The sequence below is a fragment of the Primulina eburnea genome, chromosome 12 (assembly GCF_022965805.1).
Source record: "Primulina eburnea isolate SZY01 chromosome 12, ASM2296580v1, whole genome shotgun sequence".
NCBI classification, from domain to species: domain Eukaryota; kingdom Viridiplantae; phylum Streptophyta; class Magnoliopsida; order Lamiales; family Gesneriaceae; genus Primulina; species Primulina eburnea.
The window spans coordinates 4428085-4440331 of record NC_133112.1 but is presented as its reverse complement, the minus strand read 5'-3'; the positions used below and the strand labels follow the sequence as shown (position 1 = coordinate 4440331).

Below are 12247 nucleotides of genomic sequence, written 5' to 3'. Positions count from 1 at the left end.
GTTCGAATGCTTGACAAACATAGTGTGATCTGATTGGCACTGTGTGTATCTACTTTCTTTCAATACTTTCGTTAACTTGTGGAAGCAAGTTCTGGGAGAATGCTTTAAACCATAAAGACATTTCTTTAACCCATAGATTTTATTGGCCGTTGTCTTTGATTCGAATGCAGGTGGAATACACATGTAGATCTCCTCTTCCGGATCCTTATATAAGAAGGCATTTTTGACATCAAGTAGATATAGGGGCCAATCTAGATTTGCAGCAATATATAGGAGTACACGAACCGTATTTAGCATGGCGACAGGTGCAAATGTCTCTTGATAATCAATCTCATATGCTGAGTAAACCCTTTTGCTACTAATCTTGTTTTATATCGTTCAACGCTCCCATCAGCCTTGTGTGCGATTGTGAAAATCCACTTGCAACCAACAGTTCATTTTTCTGGAAGAAGTTCCGTGATCTGCCAAGTGTTATTCTTCTGAAGAGCATGTATTTCGTCAAAAGCTGCCGCCCTCCATTGTGGATGTTCTAGGGCTTCAGTGATGTTTGATGGGACCTGTACTCGGTCTAAATTCACAACAAAAGCTCGATATACAGGAGACAATAGATCAAGAGAGACAATTACTTATAGGATATTGGGTGCACAATCTGATTCATTTTCTTAATGCAATTGGTCTATCATCAATATCATGTGAGTTGGAGATTGGCGTACCTTGATTGTTTTCCAGAAGATCTGGGATTGAGGGAGTGCTCATGGTTTGCTAATTGTGTGTTTGATCTTGAGAAGACTTCCTACGTATATAAACATGATCAAAAGAGAGAATTTGGGAATGATTTGGTGGGATAGTATTTATTGGGTGTAGATCATCAAGATGTATTTGAGGTGGGTGTATAGGATCCAGATTCTGAAGGTCATTAATCACATGTTCCCCCTGAGAGACTCATTGAAGGTGACAATACATCCATGGTATTGTAGAATTTTTTTGTGGTCGAGGAATAACACTTGTACCCCTTTTGATTGGATGAATACCCCAGGAAGATGCATTTAACTGGGGTCAAGTTTGCTTCTATGTTGGGAATGAATATGCATAAACGATGCACACCCAAAGACATGCAATGGAATATTGTGCAGTATGTGTGAGTTAGGACAGATGCTAAGGAGAGATTGAATAGGTGTTTGGAACTTAAGGACCCTAGAAGGCATTCGATTTATGAAGTGCGTGGCTGTGAGGACAACCTCACCCCAGAAATGATGAGGAACATTATGTGTGAACAATAGATGGCGATTTTCCCGTTCTGCGACACCATTTTGTTGAGGTGTATCAACGCAGGAGCTTTGATGAATTATTCCCCGAGTTGTTAGGTAGTCTCCAAGAATTGTGTTAAAGAAGAATGTTTTGGATATCAGTTGAGAATTGTGTATGTATCATAGCGGAGAATGTTTTAAAAACTGTAGACGTCTCACTCTTGTCTTTCATGAGAAAAACCCAAGACAGACGAGTATGATCTTCAACAAATAATAAGAATCATCAAGTGCCCGTAATGTTTTTGACATGAAAAAGACCCCAAATGTCGCTATGTATTAGTGAAAAGGGTTTTGATGGTGTATATGTTTGTGGTTAGAACGATATGCGAGTAAGTTTGAAAAATTGACAAACATCACAATGAGGCAAATGAGAAGTGTTGTTATTCACTAATGATGGAAATAGTTGCTTGAGATACAAAAATTTGGATCATTTAGACGATAGTGCCATAATAAAAATTCGTTATCTCTAAAGGATTGGACTGCGGAAGTATAATGGCCAGAGGCATTGGAAGATAAGGACTCTAAGGGCCTTCATCTTTAATAGGTAGAGACCTGCACAACACTCAGAATTGCCAATCGTCCTCCACGATTCCAGGTCTTGAAAAACACACGAGTCAGTCGAAAAAATTGCAGAGCAATGCAAGTTCTTATTCAAGGCACTGACGGGCAACAAATTACAATGAAGTGCGGGAACGAATAATATGTTATGTGTAGTGACCCGTTCCAGAATCACCTACTAATCAAGAACTAAGCATGCAACTAACTTAATTAATAATAATCAGAGATAATTGCGGAAAAGGCCAACAAACGATAGTTATACAACCCAATCGAAATCCAGAACAACTCGAACTAAAATGAAATATACGGTACAACCATATCGAAAAGAATAGTACTGAAAATTAAACCAACCAGCCACTCACTGTCCTCCTCCTGCTCTTCCTGAGCTGTCCAACCTGAGGCCTGCCCCGTGGGAATGGGGTGTCCAAGATAAACAAAACCGAGGACGTGAGCGATAAGAACGCCCAGTACAAAAGCATGAGTATACAAGCCTATATGAAATGCACATGCTATGATATGATACCAGGGTAGTCAAGAAACAGGAGTAACAAAGGATCTCAAAATGCTCAGTCTAGAGGCGCCAAGTGGATAGTGCCGCGCGGTACTCCTCTGGGTCACTGCATCCACTACAAGAACAGACGTGGACCAAAAATGTCCCGGATCACCGAAGCCCTCCCGACCCGTCGGCCACTGTGTACTCTCGGTGTCCATGCGTCCACAAGACAAGACAGGGCTGAGCGGCCCCACAAGATATAGCTTATCTCGAAAGAGATACAGCTCAACAGTAAAGGCTATCTCGAAGGAGATACGGCTCAACATGAAATGCAACATGCATCATAAAACGTGACATAATAGCATGCATCATATGACATATATCAATGCACCACATAATCATGCAACACATATAAGGATGTATACTCGACCAGGATATCTCGGATACTACTTTCGTACCTCTATCACAGCAATCCTAATCCACTGGAATAACCAGACAACAGGTCTAGTCCAAGCCTATTCATCAAGTGAAAACCATCACTAAAACTTATCTACCAGACTTAACTAGATAATCCTAAGATAATACTGATACAATTCCAAACCTTCGTCCGTAGCTAGCCCACTGATGCCGCTAGCTCCCAACTAGAGCACAGCTCCGCTACAAGACCAGCAGCTCCCCGCTAGTGCCCGAACCTCGGAAAAAGACTAGAATCTCACAGAAACGACTGAAATGCTATGGAACTCTCTGAATTGGCGAGTCACAAATGAAGCCTCGCGCCTCTATTTATAGCTAATGTTCGGACGATCCGAACCATTTCGGAAGCTCCGATCCGACACACTTCGGACGGTCCGAACTCTGATCGGACGATCCGATCCTTGCATGACTTCCACGAGTACAGCCACCTGTCTCGGACGATCCGAACCCCAATCGGATGATCCGAACCTTACCACGTGTCCAGAACCCTTCCACGTGTCCAGCCACCTGTCCCGGACGGTCCGACACTGGCTCGGACGATCCGAACTCATCGGACGATCCGAACTCATCGGACGATCCGAACTTGTTCGGTCCTTCCGATCCCACCGAAAATATAATTAATCCGATAATTAACTCAAATTAGGAATCGGGTTACTACATTCTCCCCCCCTTAAAAGATTTCGTCCTCGAAATCAAGTTTATAGGATGAACAAAATTGAAATAACAACATTGTTATTACATCTCAATTGTTGCCAAACACAACTGATAATTGGATTACAACGGAAAACATGCTTACATCCATAGTACAACTACAGTACAACTCAAAAGAGCTCTGGATGCTCCGAACGCATACGACTCTCTAGCTCCCAAGTGGCTTCTTCAGTGCCTCTACGCTGCCACTGAACTAAGACAAGAGGAATGATCTTATTCCGCAACACCTTATCTTTGCGATCGAGAATCTGAACTGGTCGCTCCACGTAAGACAAATCCGATTCAAGTTGAACTTCAGATGGATGTAAAATATGTGATTCATCTGCCACATATCGTCGCAAAAGGGATACGTGAAACACGTCATGAATCCCAGACAGATACGGAGGTAATGCTAACCTGTAAGCCAAATCTCCCACACATTCCAGAATCTCAAAAGGACCAATAAATCTCGGAGATAGCTTACTCTTGAGACCAAATCTCAAAATCCTGCGAAAAGGCGAAACTCGGAGAAACACTTTCTCACCTGGCTGAAAATAAAGAGGTCGTCGCTTGGTGTTCGCATAACTAGCCTGTCGATCCTGAGCGATCTTAATCCGTTTCTTGATTACTGCAACTTTATCAATAGCCTGCTGGACTAACTCCGGTCCCTCAACATGTCGTTCTCCAACTTCGTCCCAGAATAATGGAGTACGACAACGTCGCCCATACAACGCCTCAAATGGTGCCATACCAATACTACGATGATAGCTGTTGTTGTACGCGAACTCAATCAAAGGCAAATGATCCTGTCAAGCGGGTCCGAAATCCATAACACAAGCTCGCAACATATCCTCAAGTGTACGGATAGTCCTCTCTGTTTGACCGTCGGTCTCTGGATGATAAGCCGTACTCAAACTTAGTGAAGTGCCCAATGCTGACTGGAAACTATCCCAAAATCGTGAGGTAAAACGAGGATCCCTGTCACTAACAATACTGACTGGCACTCCATGCAAACGTACAATCTCTTGAATGTACAAGCGAGCCATCCGATCGAAAGTGAAGTCACGGTTATAAGGCAGAAAATGAGCAGACTTGGTGAGTCGATCCACCACTACCCAAATAGCATCACTATTCCTCGAAGACAATGGCAAGTGAGTAATGAAATCCATCGTGATATGCTCCCACTTCCATTCAGGAATAGGTAGATTCAACAATAATCCTCCAGGTCGACGGTGCTCTGCCTTAACCTGCTGACAAACAAGACACTTGGAAACAAACTGATAAACACTGCGCTTCATCCCTTTCCACCAAAATCGTGTCCTCAAGTCTTTATACATCTTATTGCTTCCTGGATGGACACTCAACTTGCTTCGATGAGCCTGAGACAAGATCTTTTCCCTCAAATTATCATCCTCTGGTACTACAACCCGATTAAACAAACATAGAAGACCATTAGACTGATAATGGAAACCGCTATCTCCACCCGCTAACCGAGCTAATCTCTGAGTCTTCAGATCAGACATCTGAGCATCTCGAATCTGAGCGAACAAAACTGGCTCAGATAAAATGGTAGCAACACGAATGCTCTCCATACCTTTCCGATGTTTGAAGTTAAATCCCAACGAACAACAATCCTGAATAGTACTAATCATAGCACTGGTCTGAAGTGCAGAGGCTCTCACCTTACGACTAAGAGCATCGGCTGTGAGATTCGCAGAGCCTGGATGGTACTTGATCTCGCAGTCATAATCTTTCAGTAGATCCATCCAACGACGTTGTCTCATGTTCAACTCAGCCTGAGTGAACAGATACTTCAGACTCTTGTGATCAGTAAAGATTTCAAACTTAACCCCGTACAAGTAATGACGCCAGATCTTCAGTGCGAACACTATAGCTGCCAACTCTAGATCATGAATAGGGTACTTTTCCTCGTGAGATTTCAACTGCCTGGATGCGTAAGCGATCACATGATCATTCTGCGTCAACACACACCCTAAGCCTTGAAAAGAGGCATCGGTGTAAACACTGAAACCATCAGATCCTGACGGTAACGCCAAAACAGGTGCAGAAGTCAGAAGTCGACGAAGCTCTCTGAAACTATCTTCGCACTCAGATGACCACTCAAATGGAACATCCTTCCGAGTAAGTTGCGTCAAAGGTCTAGCTACCTGGGAGAAATTCACGATGAAGCGACGATAATTCCCGGCCAGACCTAGAAAACTACGGATCTCGGCCACCGTCGTAGGACGTGACCAATTCAGCACTGCTTCAATCTTGTTGGGATCCACAGAAATTCCTTCCTTGGAAATCACATGACCAAGGAATACTACACGATCAATCCAGAACTCGCACTTACTCAGCTTAGCATACAATTGCTTCTCACGAAGAATCTGCAACACAATCTTCAAGTGCTGAATATGCTCTTCCACACTGTGAGAATAAATCAAGATATCGTCGATAAAAACCACAACAAACTGATCTAGAAAATCCCGAAAGACTCGATTCATCAGATCCATGAACACTGCTGGCGCATTCGTCATTCCAAATGGCATAACTAGAAACTCGTAATGCCCATATCGAGTACGAAATGCAGTCTTGGAAATATCATCATCTCTAACTCTCATCTGATGATAACCCGATCGCAAGTCAATCTTGGAGTAAACAGAGGTGCCCTGAAGCTGATCGAACAAATCATCGATACGAGGTAATGGATACTTGTTTTCGATCGTCACACGATTCAGCTGGCGATAATCAATGCACAATCGCATAGATCCATCTTTCTTCTTGACAAACAAGACTGGAGCTCCCCAAGGTGAAACACTTGGGCGAATATAACCTTTATCAAGAAGATCCTGCAATTGCTGCTTCAATTCTCTCATCTCTGACGGAGCAAGACGATAGGGGGCACGAGAAATCGGTGCAGTCCCTGGCATTAACTCAATGCCAAATTCCACCTCTCTAACCGGAGGAAAACCAGGAATCTCATCTGGGAAGACATCAGGAAATTCACAAACCACTGGAATATCCTCTATACCAACACTACCTGTGGACGAATCAATCGCATAGATGAGGTAGCCTTCCCCGCCCGACTCTAAAGCACGACAGGCTTTCAGAGCAGATACCACTGGCATCGGAGGTCGCGCTCCCTCACCATAGAAAAACCAACTAGAGCTCTCAGTCGTACGAAACTGAACAAGCTTCTGGTAACAATCCACGGTAGCTCGGTAGGTAGTCAATAGGTCTATACCTAGAATACAATCAAAATCTTCCATCTCCAAGATCATAAGATTCGCAATCAATTCGTTACCCTCAAAATCTAAGGGACAACCCATCACTAGACGCTTTGCTAACACCGAATGACCCATCGGGGTAGAAACGGAAAGAATGACGTCTAGAGAAACATATGGTAACTTATGACGCTTAACAAATCGTGCAGAAATGAATGAATGTGATGCTCCGGTATCAATAAGAACAAAAGCAGGAATACCGCATAAACAAAAAGTACCTGCTATGACTCTCTCGGTCTCATCTGCAGCCTGATCCTGGTTCAGCGCAAACACCTGACCTTGGGCACGAGGTCGAAGATTCGAACTACCCACTGCCTGACCCTGCCTCCTCTGCTGAACAGTCGTCTGAGATCCAGAACTGGATCCTGCTCCACCTCGGCGACCTCGCAACTGAGGACAATTCTTCTTAATATGCCCCATCTCTCCGCACTGATAACAAGCTCCTGCGGCTGCTCGGCATTGCTCCGATGGATGGTTCTTCCCACAATGCGCACAAGATTCCTTCTTCTTACCAAAACGGAAAACACCGCTAGATCGAGATCCAGATCCAGAAGAAGACGAACCAGATTTTTTGAACGACTGAGATCGAGGCCTCAAAGTACTCGGAGGTCTAGAAGAAAGAATAGCCCTACCACGCTGGAGACTGATCTCTGCCTGGCGACACCGGTTCACTAACCCATCATAAGAAGTAGGATTATCACAGACAGTGACTCGGTCAAAGATCTCCTGGTTAAGACCCTGGAGAAAATGGTCATACTTGGCCTCAGAACTGTCACTGATATGAGGAGCGAAGGGTAACAACTCGAAGAATTTCTGCTGATACTCATCAACAGACATACTCCCCTGCTTAAGATTCAGGAGCTCAATCGTCTTTGCCTGGCGAAGGGCTGGAGGAAAATACAGCTGCATGAAAGCTGCACGGAAATCGGCCCAAGTCACCCTACCCTGGGACTGGACTATCGGCGCAGAAGTCGATCGCCACCACTTGCGCGCACGGCCCTCGAGAAGAAAGCTAAGGGTCTCTATCTTCTGCTCCTCGGTGCACTGAAATGCACGGAAACAACTCTCCATGCGCTCTAACCAGTCCTCAGCATCATCGGGAGTCTCTCCACCGACTAGAGGCTTAGGCCCCATCTGAATAAAACGATGCAAATCAAAACGCCTAGGCCCATCCCGACGATGACGATGCTCACGATGACGCCTATGATCATCCTGGTCGCCCCAACGACCTACACTCCCCTGACTACTCTCATCACCAAAGTGGTCAGCCATCGCTACAAGATAGAATGGGGAAAAATGGTAAAATGGTCAACGAAAATCCCAAAACAGAATCTATATCCCAAAATCGTAAGCATGCTCTGATACCATAAATGTAGTGACCCGTTCCAGAATCACCTACTAATCAAGAACTAAGCATGCAACTAACTTAATTAATAATAATCAGAGATAATTGCGGAAAAGGCCAACAAACGATAGTTATACAACCCAATCGAAATCCAGAACAACTCGAACTAAAATGAAATATACGGTACAACCATATCGAAAAGAATAGTACTGAAAATTAAACCAACCAGCCACTCACTGTCCTCCTCCTGCTCTTCCTGAGCTGTCCAACCTGAGGCCTGCCCCGTGGGAATGGGGTGTCCAAGATAAACAAAACCGAGGACGTGAGCGATAAGAACGCCCAGTACAAAAGCATGAGTATACAAGCCTATATGAAATGCACATGCTATGATATGATACCAGGGTAGTCAAGAAACAGGAGTAACAAAGGATCTCAAAATGCTCAGTCTAGAGGCGCCAAGTGGATAGTGCCGCGCGGTACTCCTCTGGGTCACTGCATCCACTACAAGAACAGACGTGGACCAAAAATGTCCCGGATCACCGAAGCCCTCCCGACCCGTCGGCCACTGTGTACTCTCGGTGTCCATGCGTCCACAAGACAAGACAGGGCTGAGCGGCCCCACAAGATATAGCTTATCTCGAAAGAGATACAGCTCAACAGTAAAGGCTATCTCGAAGGAGATACGGCTCAACATGAAATGCAACATGCATCATAAAACGTGACATAATAGCATGCATCATATGACATATATCAATGCACCACATAATCATGCAACACATATAAGGATGTATACTCGACCAGGATATCTCGGATAGTACTTTCGTACCTCTATCACAGCAATCCTAATCCACTGGAATAACCAGACAACAGGTCTAGTCCAAGCCTATTCATCAAGTGAAAACCATCACTAAAACTTATCTACCAGACTTAACTAGATAATCCTGAGATAATACTGATACAATTCCAAACCTTCGTCCGTCGCTAGCCCACTGATGCCGCTAGCTCCCAACTAGAGCACAGCTCCGCTACAAGACCAGCAGCTCCCCGCTAGTGCCCGAACCTCGGAAAAAGACTAGAATCTCACAGAAACGACTGAAATGCTATGGAACTCTCTGAATTGGCGAGTCACAAATGAAGCCTCGCGCCTCTATTTATAGCTAATGTTCGGACGATCCGAACCATTTCGGAAGCTCCGATCCGGCACACTTCGGACGGTCCGAACTCTGATCGGACGATCCGATCCTTGCATGACTTCCACGAGTACAGCCACCTGTCTCGGACGATCCGAACCCCAATCGGATGATCCGAACCTTACCACGTGTCCAGAACCCTTCCACGTGTCCAGCCACCTGTCCCGGACGGTCCGACACTGGCTCGGACGATCCGAACTCATCGGACGATCCGAACTCATCGGACGATCCGAACTTGTTCGGTCCTTCCGATCCCACCGAAAATATAATTAATCCGATAATTAACTCAAATTAGGAATCGGGTTACTACATTATGTTAGCATAATTCTAGGGATAACCAAATTGAATCCGAACCAAGTACTCTTGTACGAGAACCACCTGTTACTCGAATTGATTGAGAGACCCGTAAGGGGCTGTATGATTTGAACATTTGCAATTGGCTGGACATATGGTCTGTTGCACCAGAATCTATTATCCAGTAACTCGATAAATCAGTGTGTGAAGTAAGAGTAAGGGGAATATCGAGATAACGTTGTGTGCGCGATGTTCTCTTGCTGGTTTCCAATCCACTGGTTTCCCATGTATCTTCCAGCAACTATCGATATTGTGAGTTGATTTCTAGCAGAATTCACACCAAGGCCATCCCGAAATCATTTTTCCTTTTGTGTTGTTTGGAAGCTGTCCATGACGAAATCCTTGGTGGGCCGTAACATTAGTATATGATGAGTTATTTTGGCGTTGAACGACAAGGGCAGAGCTATCAGATGATTGTAGTGATGAGCCCAGCATCACTTTGCGTCGACTTTCCTCCTGGCATACCACTGAGAAAGATGCGCGGAGGTTAGGCAGTGACTTTGTGCTAAGGATTCTACCTCGGATGTCGTCAAAGTTATTATTGAGGCCCATGAGGAACTTGAAGACTCAGTTATTTTTGATAACTGATCTGAACAGCTTCTCGTCTTTGGAGTATTTCCAATCATGCGCTCGGTCAAGTCGATGATTTGCCAATTGCGAGTAAAAGCAAAGAATACTCGGTCACTGTGGAGTCTTCTTGTCGGAGACCGTGTACAGCCAATTCAATTGCAAAGAGCTCAGCCGTATTGTTGCTGCAGGATTAGGATTCACGGGCAGCGTCCCAAATATCCGAGGCAGAAGGATAAAGAAGGAAATTCTCCCCAATCTTAGGGATCATTGAATTGATTAACCACGCCATGACCTGGTTGTTTTTAGCCTTCCATGTCTTGTAGCTTGGATCGGTGGATTCAGGGCGTGTTGCGGAACTCGTGAGGAAGTCTTCTCTCCCTCGGCCGCATATGTACATGAATACGGACTGTGACCAAGGCAAGAAATTCTTGCCATTAAGTTTATGGCAGGTGATTGAGAGGGCCGATGCGCCGCTCACGAGTTGTGGAGTGGGTGTCGGAGTTGTGGATTCAGAAGTGGAGGCCATATCGTATTTCGTCCCGTATTTTGTCATTGATCGGCCGCTAGCTCTGATACCAAGTGAGATTTATGAAGAGAATGTGGAGGTGAGAACCTCTTATTTCATTTTAAATAAAATCTGGATACAGTGATATACTTATAGAATGCAGAAAACCTAATGCTAACAACCTAATCTATCCAAATATTTAAATTACAACCAAAGGATAAAAGATTTAAACATAAAATAACTTGTCCGATATAATCTTATCAGATTCTTATAGAATTCATATCGGATCTTCAATAGGATCCCATTTGGATTAGAGCCGCTACCATATTGGAGCAAATTAAAGAACTCGCATGCAGAGTAAAAAAGAAATTTGAACATTCAGACTGAAAATCATGAAAATACTGTTACACTTCACTAAAACAAAAAGAAGGAAAGGAAAAACACTAAACTTAAAGTTGAAATGATGTATGATGAAAATAAAAAACATTGCATTGACTACAAAGATCAGAAATCTCCAACACTAGCTAAAGAATTGTCAGTCCCTGAACATTATGCTAATTCGAACTCCACTATAAAATATATATTTTGTTATTTTATGATGTCTGCACTCCCAAGGAAAAAAATTGAGCTAAACAAATAAAAAAGGTAACAACTAACAACAGGTTGACCTTGGTTTCTGTGAATGAAAGAACAATGACAAAAATCATAATATTCAACCGTCAGCTGATGGAAGTATGCGAAAAATAATCTGAGGTGTGGATATTGGAGAGTTGAGACGGACCGGCTATTATAGTTGGTGAGTGGTATAAACCAGCTCCTAACTGGTCTAGGCTGAAGGTGCACGGGCGTAACGTCGGCCCCACCTTGCTTGAATCTCTAAACTGGAAATGTGATCCTTCTGTGATGACCGTTATTGATCATCAGGCCACTTAGCGTGTGGAAACAACAATTTTTATACATATTTCTCAATTCTAATTCTCGAATACCATGGAATCTGCCTAGCAACGTCTAGGCTTTAGGCACTAGTCGTAACGCCTAACGAATTTTAAAACTTGCCAATAATTATGGGAGTTTATCTTACATTTTATTTGACACATGAAGTTATATTCCGTTTTACATACATAAAGTTTAACTCATCAAAAGCTTAAATGCATAACGAAGAGATGGTCTTGCAAAACAAGATGATAACGGTAAGGTTCACGCCAATTATGAAACCAAATGAAATTCGGAGTGAATAATTGTTCCATGGATTAGAAAATTTTCTTACTTTGTTCACTGTCTATTTCTACCCCTCAAAGATTATCAAAATAAATAATTATAAATTTTGCATGATGCAACACAACACAAATTTATTCAATACCTTATATGCATTAGCTAACCGAAAACTTAGCAATTCTTAGAATGGTAAGAGTAGGAATAAATTTTCTATTTTCAGGAATAAGGACCTAGTGCATTGGAAATTTTCTAATCTTAT

The 12247-nt window shown here is 43.5% G+C and overlaps 1 protein-coding gene across 3 annotated transcripts in view; it reads right to left on the bottom strand.

Annotated features, from left to right (window-relative positions):
• Window positions 1-12247, bottom strand: part of LOC140806542 (structural maintenance of chromosomes protein 6B-like) — a 41474-nt gene that overhangs the window by 14580 nt on the left and 14647 nt on the right. The window lies entirely within an intron of this gene.